Genomic DNA, 17,784 nt, shown 5'->3' with positions numbered 1-17,784 from the left:
GCTATGTACCAGCTAGCTACCATTACACTCAACACCAACTCATCTACATCCAAGCTAGGCTTGAGGCTGCACACTGTGCAGATGCACAACTGAACTGGCCCTTGCCTAGAGCTGGCCCTGGTTATTTCCCTGTTTAGTTAGACATACGGGTGAATCCTCTTGGTGAAGCTTATCTTTATCCCTTGATGCACATTATTGAAAGAATAAAGTGTTTCCTGATTGGACCATCATCCTCACTGAGTCTCCAGATATCTGTGGTACTAGGAAAATGAGCATCGCAGACCAGTCCGGTCAGGAAATTCTACTAATCTGACCACACTCACTGGGGTCGCAGAGAATTAGGGTTAGTAGTTCATCCCACACTGGAGTTCTCCCAAAGGAGAAATTTGCATTGTTACAGCGTCCAAGGCAGCGTAGGAAAAAAACTTACAAATAAATAAACACACACACACACACACACACACACACACACACACACACACACACACACACACACACACACACACACACACACCAACCCTTCCCATACATCATCAGTAAGACATGCAACAATACACACTCCTTGGGCATGCCCCCTGCACTATTACCTGTTTGAGCACGTGGAATAGCACAACCAATAGGGTCTGGGCTCACCGGCCAGTCTGATCAGGACTCACTTGTCTTGATGAGTGACCGCTGACCACACTCACTGGGACTGCAGAGAACTAAGGTGACCGCAGAGAACTAGGGTGACTGCAGTCAAGTCAAGTCAGGTTTATTTATATGAGGAAATCTGTCTTGATCGCTAATGCTACTGACAAGACATTTAGCTGCCAAACAAGATACCTACTCCCTCCCTCCCTTCCTCCGATCCATCCACTCCCTCCCCCCAAACCCAAAGGTATCCTATATGCTAGACCATCTGTACAGCACATGTCCGAGTTAAGGGTCTGCAAATTTACACAAACACCCCCTTCCTCTGTAACCCACCCCCCCACACCCACACTCACACTCACTCACCCCCCAAGAGGAACTTCTAGCAGAGAGTGCCAATGCAATGTGTGCTGAACTGAACTGTACTGCAGCATATGAGATGATACAGTTCCAAACTCAGCACCACGGGGGCCCATAAATAGCAGCTTTAGGGAGCCCGGAGAGCTACAGAAGGGCCCTTAGTGCTCACTGAGCGTAATCATGACTCAGCCACGACTGCTTGCATCTGCTGAGTCATGCTGCTTTGATCGCCACGCCAGGATGATGACTGTGCGTGGTAAGTATGTGTGTGTGAAATCCGTTCAGAGTTTGAGAGGGGTGTGTCAGAGTCTCGCACAGGCCCAGAAGGTGACCTCACAGGGTGTTGGGATGTCCACAGCGCCAGTAAGAAAGAGAGAGCGCACACAAGAGAGAGGGAGAGGGAGAAAGAGAGAGAGAGAGAGAGGGGGGAGAGAAAGAGAGGGGGGCACGCAAAGGAGAGAGGAAGAGAGAGAGAGAAGGAGAGTGTACACAAGAGAGAGAGAGGGAGAGAGAGAGGAAAAGAGAAAGCATGCGAAAGAGAGAGGAGAGAGAGCCAGCGAGAGAGTGCGAGAGAGAGAGAGAGAGAGGGAGAAATAGAGAGAGAGAGGGAGAGAGAGATAGAGAGAAAGAGAGAGCGAGGCAGAGAGGGAGAGAAAGATAGAGAGAGAGAAGGAGAGAGAGAGAAAGAGAGAGAGAGAGGGGATGTGGTCACTCCTGAGACTGACCACTGAATCATATTTCACTGGTCCAGCGAAGCAGAGTGTAAACACACCACAATCACCAAATAGAGCCCGAGCACATTACATCTACAGACACCCCTCATTACATCTACAGATAGATAGATAGATACTTGACACCCTGGTAGATAGACACCCCACATTACATTACAGACACCCCACATTCCATCTACAGACACCTCACATTACAGACACCCCACATTCCATCTACAGACACCTCACATTACAGACACCCCACATTACATCTACAAACTATTCCTTATACGTAAATTAATTTCTCCTCTAGTGCTCTACCATCTGCGACCTGCGTTTCATGTTGTATTTCTTTGGTTAAACTGGGGTCACTGCGTGCTACTACAGTAAATACTTTTGTTGGACGAGTCTTCGTTTTGACTTGAACCTGGTTAACGTGTCTTCGAGTGAGAGCTTGAGTCCTACCTAGTGCCAGACTGCTCTGTCTCACGCCTGGTGGGGCTGGGGTGTGTGTGTGTGTGTGTGGGGGGGGGGGGGGGGGGGGGGTAATTGGTTCCATATGTCTAGCTGTGTGCAGCGCTGTCCTGATATAATGGGCTCTTTTTGTTTTCAAATAATGGCTTTTCCACTCGCGCTAATCGTCATGACGAGGGAGACGCTGCGTGGCACTCATTGTAGCCTCGGCGACGATCCTCGCCTCGTGTTTCCAGTTTCTGCTAAAGCGCTCCGCTCTCGAGAAAAGAGACAGGGCTGAGGAGATTGGCTGAAACTGACGCTCTGCTCCAGTCTGCAGTCTCCATCCAGACCCCAGCCCATCTGCAGCCATTTCAAAGCACACATGTGTATGTTTGTGTGTGTGTGTGTGTGTGTGTGTGCATGTGTGTGTGGGTGTGTGTGCGTGTGTGTGTGTGTGTGTGTGTGTGTGCCTGCTGATTCAGTCAACTGTTAGCTAACAGCAACTCCATGTCTTTCAATGCCCCATTCAGAGACCTTTAAGGAACTGTGTCGGAACAAAGTCACTTCAAATTCTGAATTTGATACTTTTTTTCCTGTTTCATAATTTTTTTTTCCCAATCAAGATGAACAGTAAATGAAGAAAATCTGCATTTACAGCAGAAACACAGGAACGCCTGAAAACACGCGAACACAGCTGGAATCTGGGAAATACCTTCCCCTTCCAAACTTTCAAAACCCACAAATTCACATGAATTTACACTCCCCGTTGGGAGGCCTTCATCTCATCCAGCTTACTCCCCCTCCCTCTCTCCATCAGCTTCCTGAAGCCCGTCCAGCGGCACACACACACACATATAATGTGTGTTTACTTACTGTATGTAAACTGGGGTCAGCATCCACCGCTGCTTGGAATCTCTAATGGCTGAGTGGGACTTGTCAGAATCCTTGTACACACACACACCAGCACACACACACATATGCACGCAAACACCAGCACACATGCACACACACACACACACACACATACACACACACACACACACACACACACACACACACACACACATATGCACGCACACACCAGCACACGTACACACACACACACACACACACACACACACACACTGAGCACTTGAGCACCGAGTTTGGGCCCTTTTCTCCAGCAGATGGAGAAAGGGGAGGAGGGGATTGAAACAACGAGAGAGCTGCCTGCACCACACCTGTTTTCTGTGAGGCAGTAATGGCTCGGAGCCTACAGACCTTCAGAAAACACCAAACAGCTTCTCCAACTCTCTGAAGAGGCGGCGTTATGTCTTCATGTCTCTCCTTTTCTCTTTTTTCAACACTGCATCCTCTCCAAAAAGGGCATAAAAGGGCATAAAAGTGAGGCTTTGTGACGATACTCTAGTCCTTTGTATGGAAGACATTAAACAAAAAAAAGAAAGAAAAGAAAGAAAGAAAGAAAGAAAGAAGGAACGAAAGAGAAAGAAAGTAAAGAATCCTTTGAATCTGAAATTGAACTGACAGAATGTTAGGATGTCCAATGCCCTGGCCCTTGGGCCACACCCTGCGCACAGAGGAAGTGACACGTTTGAAGGGAGATTGCTGACCTCACTGTGCCATAAGAACAAACATCTGGAGCGCAGAGGCCTGGGAGTGCCCAGATGTGTGTGTGTGTGTGTGAAGCCTCTTGACACGGCCGAGGTCCCCTCTGAAAGAGCAGCCTGAGAAGCAGCACAAGAGTAGCATTATGTGAGCGTGACAGGGCGTGTGTGTGTGAGAGAGAGTGTGTGTGAAGCAAGAAGGCTAAAGACCTGGGATAAGATGTGAAAGAAACACACACAAAATATCACATGAGAACAGGAAGGGAGGGGAGAGAGAGAGAGAGAGAGAGAGAGAGAGAGAGAGAGAGAGAGAGAGAGAGAGAGAGAGAGAGAGAGAGAGAGAGAGAGAGAGAGAGGTAAAGGTACAGTCAGCGATTGAGCAAGAAGTCACGTTTGTTTATGTTTATATATTTATGTTTAAAATCATTAGCAGATGCTTTTGTCCAAAACAACGCAAGGACCAAACGAAATAGATAGCTTCAGTACTCCCAGAGAAACTCCACACAGGGGTTTGTTTTTGTTTGGTGGACAGGCCGCCCCCACTTTGTTTGTTTCCCATTTTCAGATCCTGGGCTGCCCACAGAGACCAGTTTTTTTTTTTTTTACAGTGTACTCACGGAATAGCCATCTAGCGGATCAATCGTTGACTGCACCTTTACGAGAGTGTGTGTATGAGTGTGTGTGTTTTCATGTGTGTGCACGAGGGTTCAGGATAAGAGAGACGGTCTGAGATTCTTACAGAGCCTGGCAACAGACAGCTCAATCACAGTGATTTATGATAGGACACTAATGTACTGACAGTGATGCTCTGCCTCTCAGCCGTAGTGCTTATTTGCTTCCCTTTTAATTTTACTGCTTATTATCTCTATGCCATTTGAAGGATCACATTCAGAGCCTGCAGATGTTTGTGCTTTACGGAAAACAAGCAGCAGACGTGAAGAAGTAAATAAATGTTCAGCGTGCCGTGTCCGTATGATGCAGATACCAGTAAGCCTCACTTAGTGCGCGGCCAGAGGTCTCCGCTGGCTTCCTGTGGAAAGAGTAATGGACAGTGCTCGTAAACCCCTCAGAGTGAAAGGATAGCCCACCAGATACACACACACACACACACACACACACACACACACACACACACACACACATATGCTTGGCTTGCATACACACACATACACACACACACACACAGACACTCACACACACACACATACATATGCGTACACACACACACACACGTACACACACATAAAACACACTCACACACACACTTTCAGAGTGTCAGAGATGCCCTCCCCATCATAACAAGCTCATTAAAGGCCATCTTTCCTTCTGGGAGTCAGTGGGCAGAGGAGGGGAAATGACATCACGCATGCATGGCGTTCCCAACAGCCTGTCGGCCAGCCGGTCTGTTGTTTCTCACTGATAACCAGCCCACGGCGTATCTGCCCTCTAACGTCAGAGCCGCACGCAGAAGAACATAATAGCAAAAGGCCAAACAGAGGCATCTCTGGAGTGGAACCCCAGTATTCCAGTGCTTTTGGGGATGGTTCCTTCTCTCTGATGTGGAACCCCAGAGTCTTCCAATGGTTTTGAGGACAGTTCCTTCTCTCTGATGTGGAACCCCAGAGTCTTCCAGTGTTTTTGAAGACAGTTCCTTCTCTCTGATGTGGAACCCCAGTATTCTAGTGCTTTTGGGGACGATACCTTCTCTCTGATGTGGAACCCCAGAGTCTTCCAATGGTTTTGGGATTGGTTCCTTCTCTCTAATGTGGAACCCCAGAGTCTTCCAGTGTTTTTGACGACGGTTCCTTCCCTCTTGTGAGTCTATATGACAGGGACAGGTCGCCTGGTTAGACCCGCAGGGGTGACACTGTTTCTGCTGGTGCTGGAGGGTTGTCTCTCTCCCCCTCTCTCTCTCTCCCTCTCTCTCTCCCTCTCTCCCCCTCTCTCTTTCTCTCTTTGTCTCCCTCTCTCTTATTCTCTCTCTCTCTCCCTCTCTCTTTCTCTCTCTCCCTCTCTCTCTCTCTTTCTCCCATCCCTGCGGAGTTCGGACGCGGTCAGACGTCTCATCAGCCCTGGCCACTGTTTGCTTAACCTTCTCTTCGTGGAAGTCCGGAAGGTTTCCAACCTCCCCGCCGCTGACCTCCTGTTTCCTCGCGCTTCTCCCAGCTTCTCTGATGACCCCTGCGACTCTTCCTGGCAAACACACACACACACACACACACACACACACACACACACACATACACATACACATACACACACACACACACACACACTACACACACACATACACACACACACTACACACACACACATACACACCACACATAGACACACACATACATATACACACACACACACACACACACACACACACACACACACACACATACACACTACACACACATACACACACACACATACACACCACACATACACACACACACACACTACACACACACACACACACACAGACACACACCACACAAACACACACTCTCTCTCTCTCACAAACACACACTCTCTCTCTCACACACACACTCTCTCTCTCACACACATACCATCTCTCTCCATTTGTCCTCCCTCTCTTCTCTGTCCGTCTCCTCTCTCTGTCTCACTCCCACCCTCTCATTCTCACCGGAGAAATGGAGGCTTTATAAACACACTCCAGAGTGCGGAAACCCCCATCTGGTAATAATGCATAGAGATGAAATCACAACACATGAACTGTGTCAAATATACATCTAAAGCACTTGAGAGATCAGCTAAATTGTTTTTGGTTTTTAATAACTGAAAACCAACAGATTTTTATTCATTCCCCCATCTCATTGTTCAATGCGGACTAGTTGTTAAAGGTCACAAATACAGTTCAGTGAAGTGAAGTGAAGTGCTGGTTATTTACAGTTCCTTGAGAAGCTAGGGTTGAGCGTGGAGGCTTGTTTGGGTTTGCTTCTCCCCTGGACTTTCAGGGGGAAAATCAAGAAGTGAGTCAGGCAAACAGAGTTTACTTCACGGGAAAACATGCATCTCTGTGGCACGAAGGTTTCGCTCTAAATCAAACAAATGCACAACTTTTGCACCCCCCCCCCCCCCACCGCTCTCCAATTCTTTCATTTGCTACAGTGTTATGGTGCCCTGGCATGTCCCGCGTCCTTGTAAACTGCAAAAGTATCTTGTGAGGGAGAGGGACGAAGCCTCCCACTTGCCCACAGTGCATCATCACCCCTCACGACGTTCAACAAGCACTTCCTCAATGTAAAAAAAAACCCTCCCCCGTCCCCTTGAAGTATCTGTTTTTAAAGTCTCTCTCTCTCTCTTTCTCTCTCTCTCTGTGTGTGTGTGTGTGTGTGTGTGTGTGTGTGTGTGTGTGTGTCTGTCTGTGTTTTGAAGGTCTCTGGGTTCTAAGCTGTTGTGTTCTGGAAGCCTGACAGAGTTCCAGGCAGCTGTTTCATCTGTAGTCTCTCTGTCCAACCACCTCTGGACTCTTGCTGTGTCTCCCACCCTCACTGGGCGCTTGACCGAGCATGTTTGGATCTTTTACTCAACCTTCATAACCACAGAGGATCAGCGTCCTGATCAGAGCATTAGCGCAAACCCACCTTGGACATAATGAGCTCGAGCGCACAACGCTGACTGGCCGGCTGACCAGTGGGATCAGGCTCCATGGTAAAGAACATGGGCTTATCCCTGACCATGAGCTCATGTGCCTGCAGACCTCCACTTCACCGCACAGTGGTGAACAAGTGAAGGCAGCTCAGCTAATCTGTTGACTTTCCAGACTAATGTGGTTCAATTCTCTGTGCTACTTCCCTTTTTTCCTGAGCGAGCTTGAGGAGACCTCTCAACCACCGAGGCCTCCTGTGCAATAGAGATAGAGTTGCTATTTGCAAAATGTCCTTTTTAATGTTTGATTTATAGCTACTAGGGCCCCTCTTATCTCTGCTTACTATTTGATAAGAAATAATTATGTCAACAGACACACAGTAATGTGTGCGATGTCACACACACGTGCTCACACACACACACACATACACACACAGAGACACTTTTTATGTACTTCCAACCACTGTTATCTTTACGTGCAAGGTCTTTATACATTTTTCAAAGAAAACACGTGACATATCAGAATTAAAATATGTTTAGACGGCATTCGTAGCCTACCGTCTCACACCACTGAGAGGAGAATGAGTTGCTGCCCTCGCAGCGCTGCTGGGGCTGAATATCATGAGGTCAGTGATCTTAATGTTTGTTCCATTTAATTTGCGGACTGTTTTCGCAAGACATGCAAAGCGTAAACAATGCGCAGCTGTCTTGAAACGTAATCTTGCGTGTGTTTGTTGTTGCTGCGGACCAGCGCGCCTCCACAGACTTTAATAGGTTTAACCTCCCAATGAAGCAGAATGGAAGTGGACGCATAATGCTCCCTCTGTGTCTGACATTCCTACAGGCATTGTTCAGTTACCACCGCTGCTGTGCTGGGAGTGTGCGCGGGTCCACCCATCAAGACAGACCTTGCTTGGACCGGCGCTAGCAGCCTGCTACAGAACGAGAAATAAAACAGCATTTATAAAGAAAATTAACATTTAATGGGGGAGGGGTCTATCTTTAGCATGGATCAACCAACCCGTACGTGCATAAAGTAACACCCTTTTGACGCGCTGTCCAGGTTCACAACTTTCTCCCAGTGTGAAAAGTATCGCAAACTTTCACAGATGCTTTCCTGTGATCCGTCGGCTTCACTTAAAGTTTATTAACTCGGTTTTTGGATTTGAATAGATTAGGTGCTTTTTTTCCCCTCCGCACTCCCCTGTCTTTCAAGAACACAATTGACAATGTGTTTTCAATTACTCCCAGGAATAGGACGCTCGCTCGCGCGTTCCGCCGCTCGCAGGCGCGCGTGACGTCACGCGCAGACAGCGGTCCTCCTCTGTGCAGGAGAGCGGTACTTCTCCGCGGCTGTGGCAAGAGAGCTGGACAGCGGGAAGCAGAAGGGGACACCTAACTTTTTTTCCTGCTGAAATTCCATCACTGAAATACTTTCGGAGGACTAAAATGATCATACAACGTAACTCTGGATTTGACTGGAAAATTCATCAACAGCCCATGCATCCCTGACGGTTTTTTTTGTGAATAACAGGACTTCAATCTCTGGGAACTGTATTCCGTCTCATATCAAAAGTTGTCCTTTTTTGGAGTTACAAGGCACATCTCTGGTATCACCAACCTTCTTGCTGCCTTGACCTCGGTAAGTGACAGGCTATTTGTTACGTTCACTACACTCCCGTTTGCTTATTTACGCATTTGCCGCAAATGTTATTAGATCTAAATATGTCCAAATAGTACAGTGTCATGAAACACAGTTTAACTTTTCTACTTTCTCGCCTTTATACTGTATCTCTCTAATTGGGAATATTGTTATCAAATAGCGGAGAGAGCTATCATAACGATAGCTAATCACCACACAAGAACTCTGAGCTGCGCGGTGCGTCAGTCAGTTACGCGTGGCAAAAATGCGCAGTACTTGGCTCTACGCTGGAAGACTCGCTGCAGATATGAATTGAGGTGCTGGTGGAGTTGTAAATATGTCCGACTGTCAGTGGAAATTTGAAGTACAAGGCAAATAACTAATTGAGCTTTTGTGGCTAAAGAACAACAAAACGACACTTGTCCATAACCCCCCCCCCCCCCCCTTCCTCATCGCCTTCCCCTCGGATGTTGCTTTGCAATATCGAGTTTCCAGATGCACAATGCAATCCAGGTTTCCGTTTGCCCCCTCCGGTTCCCTCGCTCCCTCCTAAATCTACCAATGGTAAAGTATCAAGTCAACGAGTATTTTTTCGTAGGTAGGCTATGTTTTTCTTGGTTTATGAACGCCATTTTGAATCCATGTAGTCAAATAACAAAGTTTAAAGTAAGCATCGTGCCCCACAGATCGATTAGTCCTCAAACATTCCTGATGCCTTTGGCTTTTGCCCAAAGCACACGCCTTGACTCTCTCCGGGTCTCAGTCTGGCCAGAGATCTGTCTTTAGAAGACTCCACTGTCTTGGGCAAATTTTGGGAACTTTCTCTGGACTTGCTTGATATGTTCAGCCTTGTTACGATATTTGTTTACATTTATTTTTACATGCACACACTATGACATTTTAGTTAAGTTAAATGCAAGGGGTTTTTAATTATGAACAAGAAACAGTCCACATCTGTCTAGCTTCACCCTCAAATACTGCAACAACAACCTATTTTGCTTTGCTAGTGTTTTGATTTCATTTCAGAGTGTAAGCACTGTGGCAGAAATGTCTTTCTCATAGAAGAGTCCCTGTGCGTAATATACAACACATAAAAAAGTGGTTTCATTAAAGCCTCAGTGTAATTCAAGTTAACAGCTGGGTGTGGATGTGTGAGGGTTGTTGAGCTTTAAATGAGATCTGAGACAACATGGCATCTGTGGAAGCCGGGATCTCAGCTTGCCCTTTGTGTAACGTGTGAACTTGTCCTTTATGGGTTTTCTGCTCTCTCTTAAATGGCTCCCTCACACAGATATGCTCACCAACATCACACATACACACACACACACACACACACACACAGACACACACACACACACACAGATACAGATACATTCATCCAGATCTAGCACGTCACTGCTTAGACCAGTTAATTAGATTGACAACACACCACAGAAACACTTTCACAACAGTGGAGAACCAAATTAACTCTCTCTCACACACACCCACACACACTCACACTCACACACACACACTCACACACACACACACACACACACACACACACAGGCACACCTTGTAGGTGATCGCAGTTTGTTTGTTTGTTCTAAAGTTTGTTCTAACTTTGATATTATAATTTTTTAAACATATAAGTACAAAAGTACTCCCTACACTGAGATCTACTAAAACAGTTTTCTACAAATGAGAGAGAGCTTTTTGAGTTGGCTGATTTAAATATAAAGGGCAAGTAAAATATTCTAAAGAAAGTCAACACTTTACCTCCTGGTATACTGTCAATAACAACCACTGTAAATGTCAGCTGAATCAGAGGCAGAAGAGTTAAACAGGTCCACACCTGGAAAAGTCATTACAGCCACGGGTTAGTTTTGCCTCTGAGGGAACAAAGCCCTATCTCTAAAACATGCACACGCCGACAGACCTCACACAATGTTTCTGACTGAAACAAACACTGAACAGTCAGTGGTTGTTCCTCAAATGTTTGCCCCCCCCCCCAAGGGCTGAGGTGACCACAGGACCGTTTCCTGTCCCCGTCCCTATACGTCTAGAGCCGGCTACAGCAGCGGTTTCTCTCACCCCATAGCGCCGCCGCCCTGGTGGCAGGGCAGATAACAACTGTCCCGGTGATTAAGGTGGAGCAGGACGGCTGCAGGTCAAACACAGCGAGCGCCGGACCAGAGCCCAGGCCAATGACCAGAGACGCCAGGGACACATGTTGGCACTTTGAGGGCACACCCAGAAAGAAACAGCAAGAGAATTGTTTTGGTTCTGCCATGTGTGCCAAGTGCCAATTGTGTGTGTGTGTGTCTGGGTGTGTGTGTGTGTGTCTGGTTGTGTGTATCTGTGTGTGTCTGGGTGTGTGTATGTGTGTGTCTGGTTGTGTGTGTCTGTGTGTGTGTGGGTGTGTGTGTCTGTGTGTCTGTGTCCTTGTGTGTGTGTGAGTGAAATAGAGGGATGTACACCAGTGCATGAGTGTCCCTGTCATGTCATCATCCTGAGCTGGAAATAGAGCTGCATCGCTGGCCGCCTGTGGTACCACACCTCTCCTCGCCGTCCCTCCCATTGTTTTCCTGGCCAGGCCTCCGCAGCTGATTCACAGGGACATCTCCCTCCCGCTCCGCTCGCTGGGCCGGGCAGGCTCTCGCCCGCTCGCTGGGCTGGGGTGCCCACTGCACTGCCCCCCTCGGCCAGACAGGAAAGCCTGCCCTCGCCAGTCACCTCCCGGGTCGGGTCGGGGAGCAGCCGTGGAACGTTTGGCCCAGGCAGATGACCTGATCGTGGCCCGGCCTTTCCTGCACGCCACTGGCCCTGACAGCACTAAAACACATTAAACGAGGGGGGTGGGGGGGGTGGGATATGCTGTGTGCCCTTAACTCACTGGAGAGGCAGAGAGAGAGGGAGCGAGTCAGAGTGTGTGTGTGAGTGTGTGTTTATGTGTGTGATTCTAACTTACTATGTGTGAGTGGGGGTTCTGCCTATATGTGAGTGTGTGTGTATGTGTATGACTGAGTGTGTCTGTATGTGCACCGCTGTGTGTGTGTGTGTGTGTGTGTGTGTGGTATATTTGTGAGCATGAGTAAGTGTCCGTGTGTGTGTGTGGTATGTCTGTGTGTATTAGTGTGTGAGTGTGTGTGTGTGTGTGTCGCTGTATGTGTGTGTGTCGCTGTATGTATGTGTGTGTGTCTGTGTGTGTGTATGTGTGTGTGTGTGTGTATGGTATGTTTGTGTGTATGTATGAGTGTGTGTGTGTTCTCTGCATGCCAGGCTTGGACCTGCAAACCAAACAATTTCCAGTGGTGTGGCTCTCTCCCGTCAAGTGCAACCACGCCAGGATCGGTTTCATGAAAACAAACATGCTCACTATGCTGAGTGCATGTAGTAACATGGCGTAGTGAGAGATTCCGAGATTTTGGTTCCCAGTAGAGAATTCTAATGCATTAGTGTTTTAGTGTTGCCCGCAGACATCGCCCCTCTCAAGGATGAGGGCTATTAAGGAAATTTGGTTGAAGTGTGTTTGCCATAGTCAAATTTCACATTTCAAACTTCTTTTTTTTTTGCACACAACATCAACACATGGACCGTAATCCTAAGAGTGTGTGTGTATTGTGTGGCTGTGTGTTTTAATATGCCTTAGTGTTTGTGTGAATGTCTGTGTGTCTGTTTGTCTGTGTGTATCTGTATGTGTGTGCGTGTGCATGCATTAGTCTGTTTTTTGAGTATCAGTCTATGAGTGTGCTATGTTTTTGTGTGTGTGTGTGTGTGTGTGTGTGCGTGGGTATGTTATCCTCCTTTGCTAGCCAGTGCATTGGGTGACATCCATCACCCTGGGTGGAGAAGGCATGAGGGAGAGGAGGGTGAGGGAGATGAGGGTGAGTGAGTGAGAGAGAGAGAGGAGGGACAGTGAGTGATACACACACACACGCACCGCACACACGCTCACACACGCACACACACACACACACACACGCACACACACACACACACACACGTGCGCAAACGCGCTGATGAACTCACATACAACCACATACACATGCAGGCAGTCACCATACTACTCTCAATGAGCTCAATAATACTATTCAATGAACCGATGTAAAACTAAGTACTATTGTTCACAAATCTTAAATGTATATATCAGTTTAAAGTATGTGTATATGTTTGTCTCTGTAATTGTTGTTATACCTTTAACATGTAACAATTGCTTTGGCAATACAAGTTTTCATTTGTCATGCCAATAAAGCAACTTTTGAATTTGAGTGAGCGAGAGGAGTGGTCGGCCTTTTGATCCTCGTCATCTGTCAGCTGAGCTGCTCACCAGACGATGATTACTCCGGCTCCGCTATCAGACAGAGCAGCGTGACGCCCGTTAATTAATGGCTAATTAGCTGGGGTGCTAACAGAGAAGCTTTTCATCATCACAGCCCATTCATCAGCAGCTGACCCTCTGAGTTAGTTCACTCGCCCCAACCACCTCTCTCCACCATCACACAGTCCATCATTAGCTCAGTGACCAGGAGGCGTCCACTGCACTGCACCTTCGGTATGCTCTATCGTAGGTGTTTGGGTCTGTGTACTGTATGTGAGTCTCTCTCTCTCTCTCTCTCTCTCTCTCTCTTTCTATATATACAGTATTATATCCACCTCTTGTTTGTCTCTCTACATCTCTCTCACCATCCCTCTTGTTTCTCTCTCTACATCTCTTTACATCTCTCTCTCTCTACATCTCTCTTTCTCTCTCTCTACATCTCTCTCTCTCTACATCTATCTCTTTTAATTCAATTCAATTCAAAAGAGCTTTATTGGCATGAATGTTTCTGTAACATTATAGCCAAAGTTCAATTATACACATAGAAGGACAAACATGTTGAACAGAATTTGGAAATTAAGTAAGACAATGAGATTTGAGACAATGAGACAGTTATCTCTCTCTTTCTCTCTCTCTGTGTGTGTGTGTGTGTGTGTCTCTCTCTCTGTGTGTGTGTGTGTGTGTGTGTGTGTGTGTGTGTGTCTCTCTGTGTGTGTGTGCGTGGATGCATGTGAATCATTTGCATATGTGTAGGCATGGATAGGAAACATTTGCTACAGCTACCTCCTGCATTGCTCTCATGGTTTGTGTGTGCGTGTGCGTGTGCGTGTGCGTGTGTGTGTGTGTGTGTGTCTGTGGTTGCCACATGCATTGCTTACGGCATCCCCTCCTTGACCCATCTCCCACTGTATAGTATATGTACTGTATATGGATACCCGCTGGCTTCTTGCCCCCAAGGGCGCGGCGTGGCACGGTGTGGTGCGGTGTGGCGCGGTGTGGTGTGGTGTGGCGCGGTGTGGTGTGGTGTGGTGCAGCATGGAGGCTTTTGGCAAAGATGCTCCTGATTAGTGTTGGGTGGCCCACACTGCTGCTGCTGCCTGGCGATCTGGGTGGAGACGTCGTCAGCGTTCTCTGGAAAGCGTTAAAGACATCTCGCCTCTTTCGGAGACGTCAGCGCTCTGGAAAGTGTTAAAGACATCTCGCCTCTCTTGGAGGGGAAGCGTGATTACACTCCCTGGGCTTATGTGCTCTGTGTGACGTGCTGCTTGTATGTGTAGGTGGGCCCAGCGTACGATAAAAGACTTTCTCTCTCACACTTTGGCCTATTACGCAGTGCACATGGAATGTACAACTCTCAAAAAGCTATCGTTCACTTGTAGATGTTTTTTGTTACTGTAAGTAGATCTAGGTGTAGAGAGCCCTTTTGTGCTTTTGTGCTATGCTTAAATAACTAGTATGAAAGACAACTGTATCAACTGGAAAGCCTCAGTCTGACAAGACTCTGCTGTCACCTACAAGTCCCGGAAATTGAAACCTAGAAGTATTCAGTTGTCCAGGGAGACTGTGCTGCTAACTGTAGGAATACAGTCTCCCCCTTAAAGCAGTTTAGCAGACCCACTGCAGGGCTTGGAGAGGACGCTGGCCAGATGGCAGATTAATTTCCCTCCTTCTCTCCTCTTTTGGTTACCCTTCACTATGTTGTTGTTGAAATCCTCCATCCTCCCCCAAACCTCCCCTACCTCAGCATTCACATTTTGTTTGTCTTTCGTTGAGAGGAAGCTGGCGTAGTTTTTATGACTGAAGCCACCCGTCTGGTGTAAACAGGGAGAGAGCAGAAAGCTCTCAGAGAGCTTTTAGGGACACAGCCGTTCCGTTACTCCTAGATTAGCCACCCAGTGGTGCTACACAGCCATCACGGAGCGGTGCTTTCATAACAACCTATGATTTCCATCCCTCCATGATGGTATCAACTCCTGCCCTACACTGCAATTAAATCTGATTCCCTCTCATCTCATGCGTTGTATGGTTACCATGACAGTGGCCTGGCTGTCTGTTTGTCTGTCTGTCTGCCTCCCCCTCTGAGGTTGGTTTGTGGGTCAGACAGCCAGAGACAGCCACGTCTGGACCATTGAGGAGCATAATGAGGTTTTTATGTCCTCTACCCTGTCCTTAATGATGCTCATTTAAGGTCTGCTATCATCCCACGCAAAGTCAAACTCACTCTGTGGGCAAACATATCATCTTGTTTGTTCTTGTGAAGCTCTGTTGTTGTAGTGTTGTTGTTGTTGTGTTGTTAAGAAGCACTAAAGTACTAGCAGTAAACCTTACATTGTGATAACTTTTAATGTCTTAATAATGCACTCAAGATTTGTGTATTTTTCCCGATGTCACTGATATAATATTTCATTAACTGTGGATACACAGACAGGGAGATCAGGATTGATCAGTGTCTCAGCCTTGTGGACTGAAGAAGACATAATTGTCAAACTAAGATGTCTCCTTTGAAGTTGTACGGAGATGTACTGATGACTATTCCTTGTATTTGGATTTTCACAAATGGAGCTGCTTGCTGTTTTTTTGTCTTGACTTGTCTTTTGCCCTGAAAAGAAGAGACACCAGTTGAATGAGGTAAGAACAGGAACACCCACCAGTGTTGGCCTTAGCGTAGTTACTTATAGTAAGGAGCACAGTGTTGATTTTGGGGGATTTATAATGGTCTGGAGAGCAGTGTTGGTTTAAAGTGGAGTGCTGGATTTAGTGTAGTCTGTTATGGTCAGTGCTGGTTTTAGAGATTAATTTATTATGGTCAGTGTTGGATTTAGTGTACTTTCTGGTCAGGATTACAGTGTTGATGTACTGCAGCTTCCTTGCTGGTCATAGTTTGACATTTAGTAAGTCTGTTATGGTCATAGTTGGATTTAGTGTAGTCTCTTATGGTCAGTGCTACCCTGGAAATCCAGAGTTCTCGCGAGAGCACAATTTGAATTGTGTCTGCAAGAGACTCTGGCAATGAGTAATGATGCATGTTACTTTTGCCCCTTGCATTGGGGGGAACCAATCACATCGGTGTATCTGATATAGGCGGGCCAGAGGTGAGCTAAACAGATGACGACAGCGCTGCAACGTTGGAAGTCCGGAATCAGTCAGTGAACATTGGTCGTAGTGTTATCCAATTGTTTCGAAGTCCGGAATCAGTCAGAGTAAACATTGGTCTAGTTGGGCCATTACATTATTTGTGGCCAGACCCTTAATCTTTCTAAATGACCAGGGTCTGGATTTTCCAGGCTAGGTCAGTGCTGGGTTAGTGCTGAGATTAATTTATTATGCTCAGTATTGGCTGTAGTGTAGTCTTAACAGTCCTCTTTATACACGTTCGGTACACTTAGAAAGTTACAATTTCATTGCTTTGTCTGTAGGGACCCTTTCCACAGTGGCATGTAAGTGGAACAGTCTTTTCAGTGGCGTAAAGTAGCTCCCAAGGCTGTCGCTATATGTTATTCCATTGTAAATGCATGTTCCGGTCTTACTCTAAGCTACTTCAAATAATGTTGTTTTGGACCCAAATCACAATTATGTGACCCTAGGTTGTTCCTAGAAAATGAACTTAGACCCTATGTTGTTCTTAAAGCTAAGTTGTCATTAAACTAGGCTCTCTTAATGATGAGCAATTGAACAAGCCTTAACTGGGCTCTCTAAATGCTCTTGAAGTTGAATGAGTTGAATGACTGGACTCTCTCAGGGGTCTTGTAGTCAAACAAGCCTGAATTGGCATCTCTGAGTGCTCATGTCGTCAAACGAGCCTTATCTTGGGGCTCTCAGGGCTGTTGTAGTTGAATCAGCTTTAATTTGGCCCTCTTAAAGAAGCCCTATGCAGGTCTGGTTATTCCTTCGCTGCTTCTGGGTTTTCGCCGGATTTGGGCTTGCATTTTTTACGACATAGCTCCCCCTGCAGCTTCGGTAGCAAGTGAGTGCTACGCTAAACCCCCACTAGCTAGCAAGCTAGCCATCAAGAAACCAAGCTAAACACATACAGTGCTCACAATAAAACGGTCAGGCAAACACATTGTTCAAGAGACTATCAAACCACATTACAAAACGAAGTTCACCCAAGGGTAGGCTACTTACAATTTCAACAACAACAAAGCCAAGTCGGCGTCCGTTTTGCAGTCTTCTTAGAAACTACAATCTGACTACATTTTCGAGGCGCGATTGGATTCTTCCGCTGAGTCACATCCGGATTTACTCTGTCCGGGTTCAGAAAGTTGCATATTCGTTTTTTCCGCCGAGAAGCGATAGAGGGAGACGAAGCACCCACCAAACAACCCAGAAAGTGTTGTAGAACCATCAGAACAACTCTCAACCTGCATAATTAAGGTCATTTTTGCTAAAATTGTTGCATAGGGCTTCTTTAAGGCTTTTATAGTTAAACGAGCCATAACTGGGTAATACTGTAGTATTTTGTAGTTGAATGAGCCT

General features: G+C 46.8%; 1 protein-coding gene and 1 long non-coding RNA gene across 3 annotated transcripts in view; one reads left to right on the top strand and one right to left on the bottom strand.

Annotated features, from left to right (window-relative positions):
• LOC121680020 overlaps positions 1–15,968 on the bottom strand; it is a 16,560-nt gene extending 592 nt beyond the window's left edge. Inside the window, exons 1-2 of the long non-coding RNA XR_006021527.1 lie at positions 15,957–15,968; positions 2,109–2,112 (exon numbers count right to left, since the gene is read on the bottom strand). This is a non-coding gene — a long non-coding RNA (uncharacterized LOC121680020). The remainder of the gene's footprint in view (positions 1–2,108; positions 2,113–15,956) is intronic.
• Positions 7,956–17,784, top strand: part of lpar1 (lysophosphatidic acid receptor 1) — a 36,872-nt gene continuing 27,043 nt past the window's right edge. The window contains exons 1-2 of one of the 2 annotated variants that reach the window (XM_042059155.1): positions 7,956–7,992; positions 8,618–9,008. The gene's annotated coding sequence lies outside the window, so the exon portion shown is untranslated. Of the gene's footprint in view, positions 7,993–8,255; positions 9,009–17,784 lie in introns of those variants that run through there. The other variant, XM_042059154.1, reaches the window with a different exon arrangement.

Source organism: Alosa sapidissima, chromosome 13, assembly GCF_018492685.1.
Source record: "Alosa sapidissima isolate fAloSap1 chromosome 13, fAloSap1.pri, whole genome shotgun sequence".
Classification (NCBI taxonomy): Eukaryota; Metazoa; Chordata; class Actinopteri; order Clupeiformes; family Clupeidae; genus Alosa; species Alosa sapidissima.
Note: the sequence above shows the minus strand (reverse complement) of the source record. Positions and strands in the feature narration are given on the sequence as shown.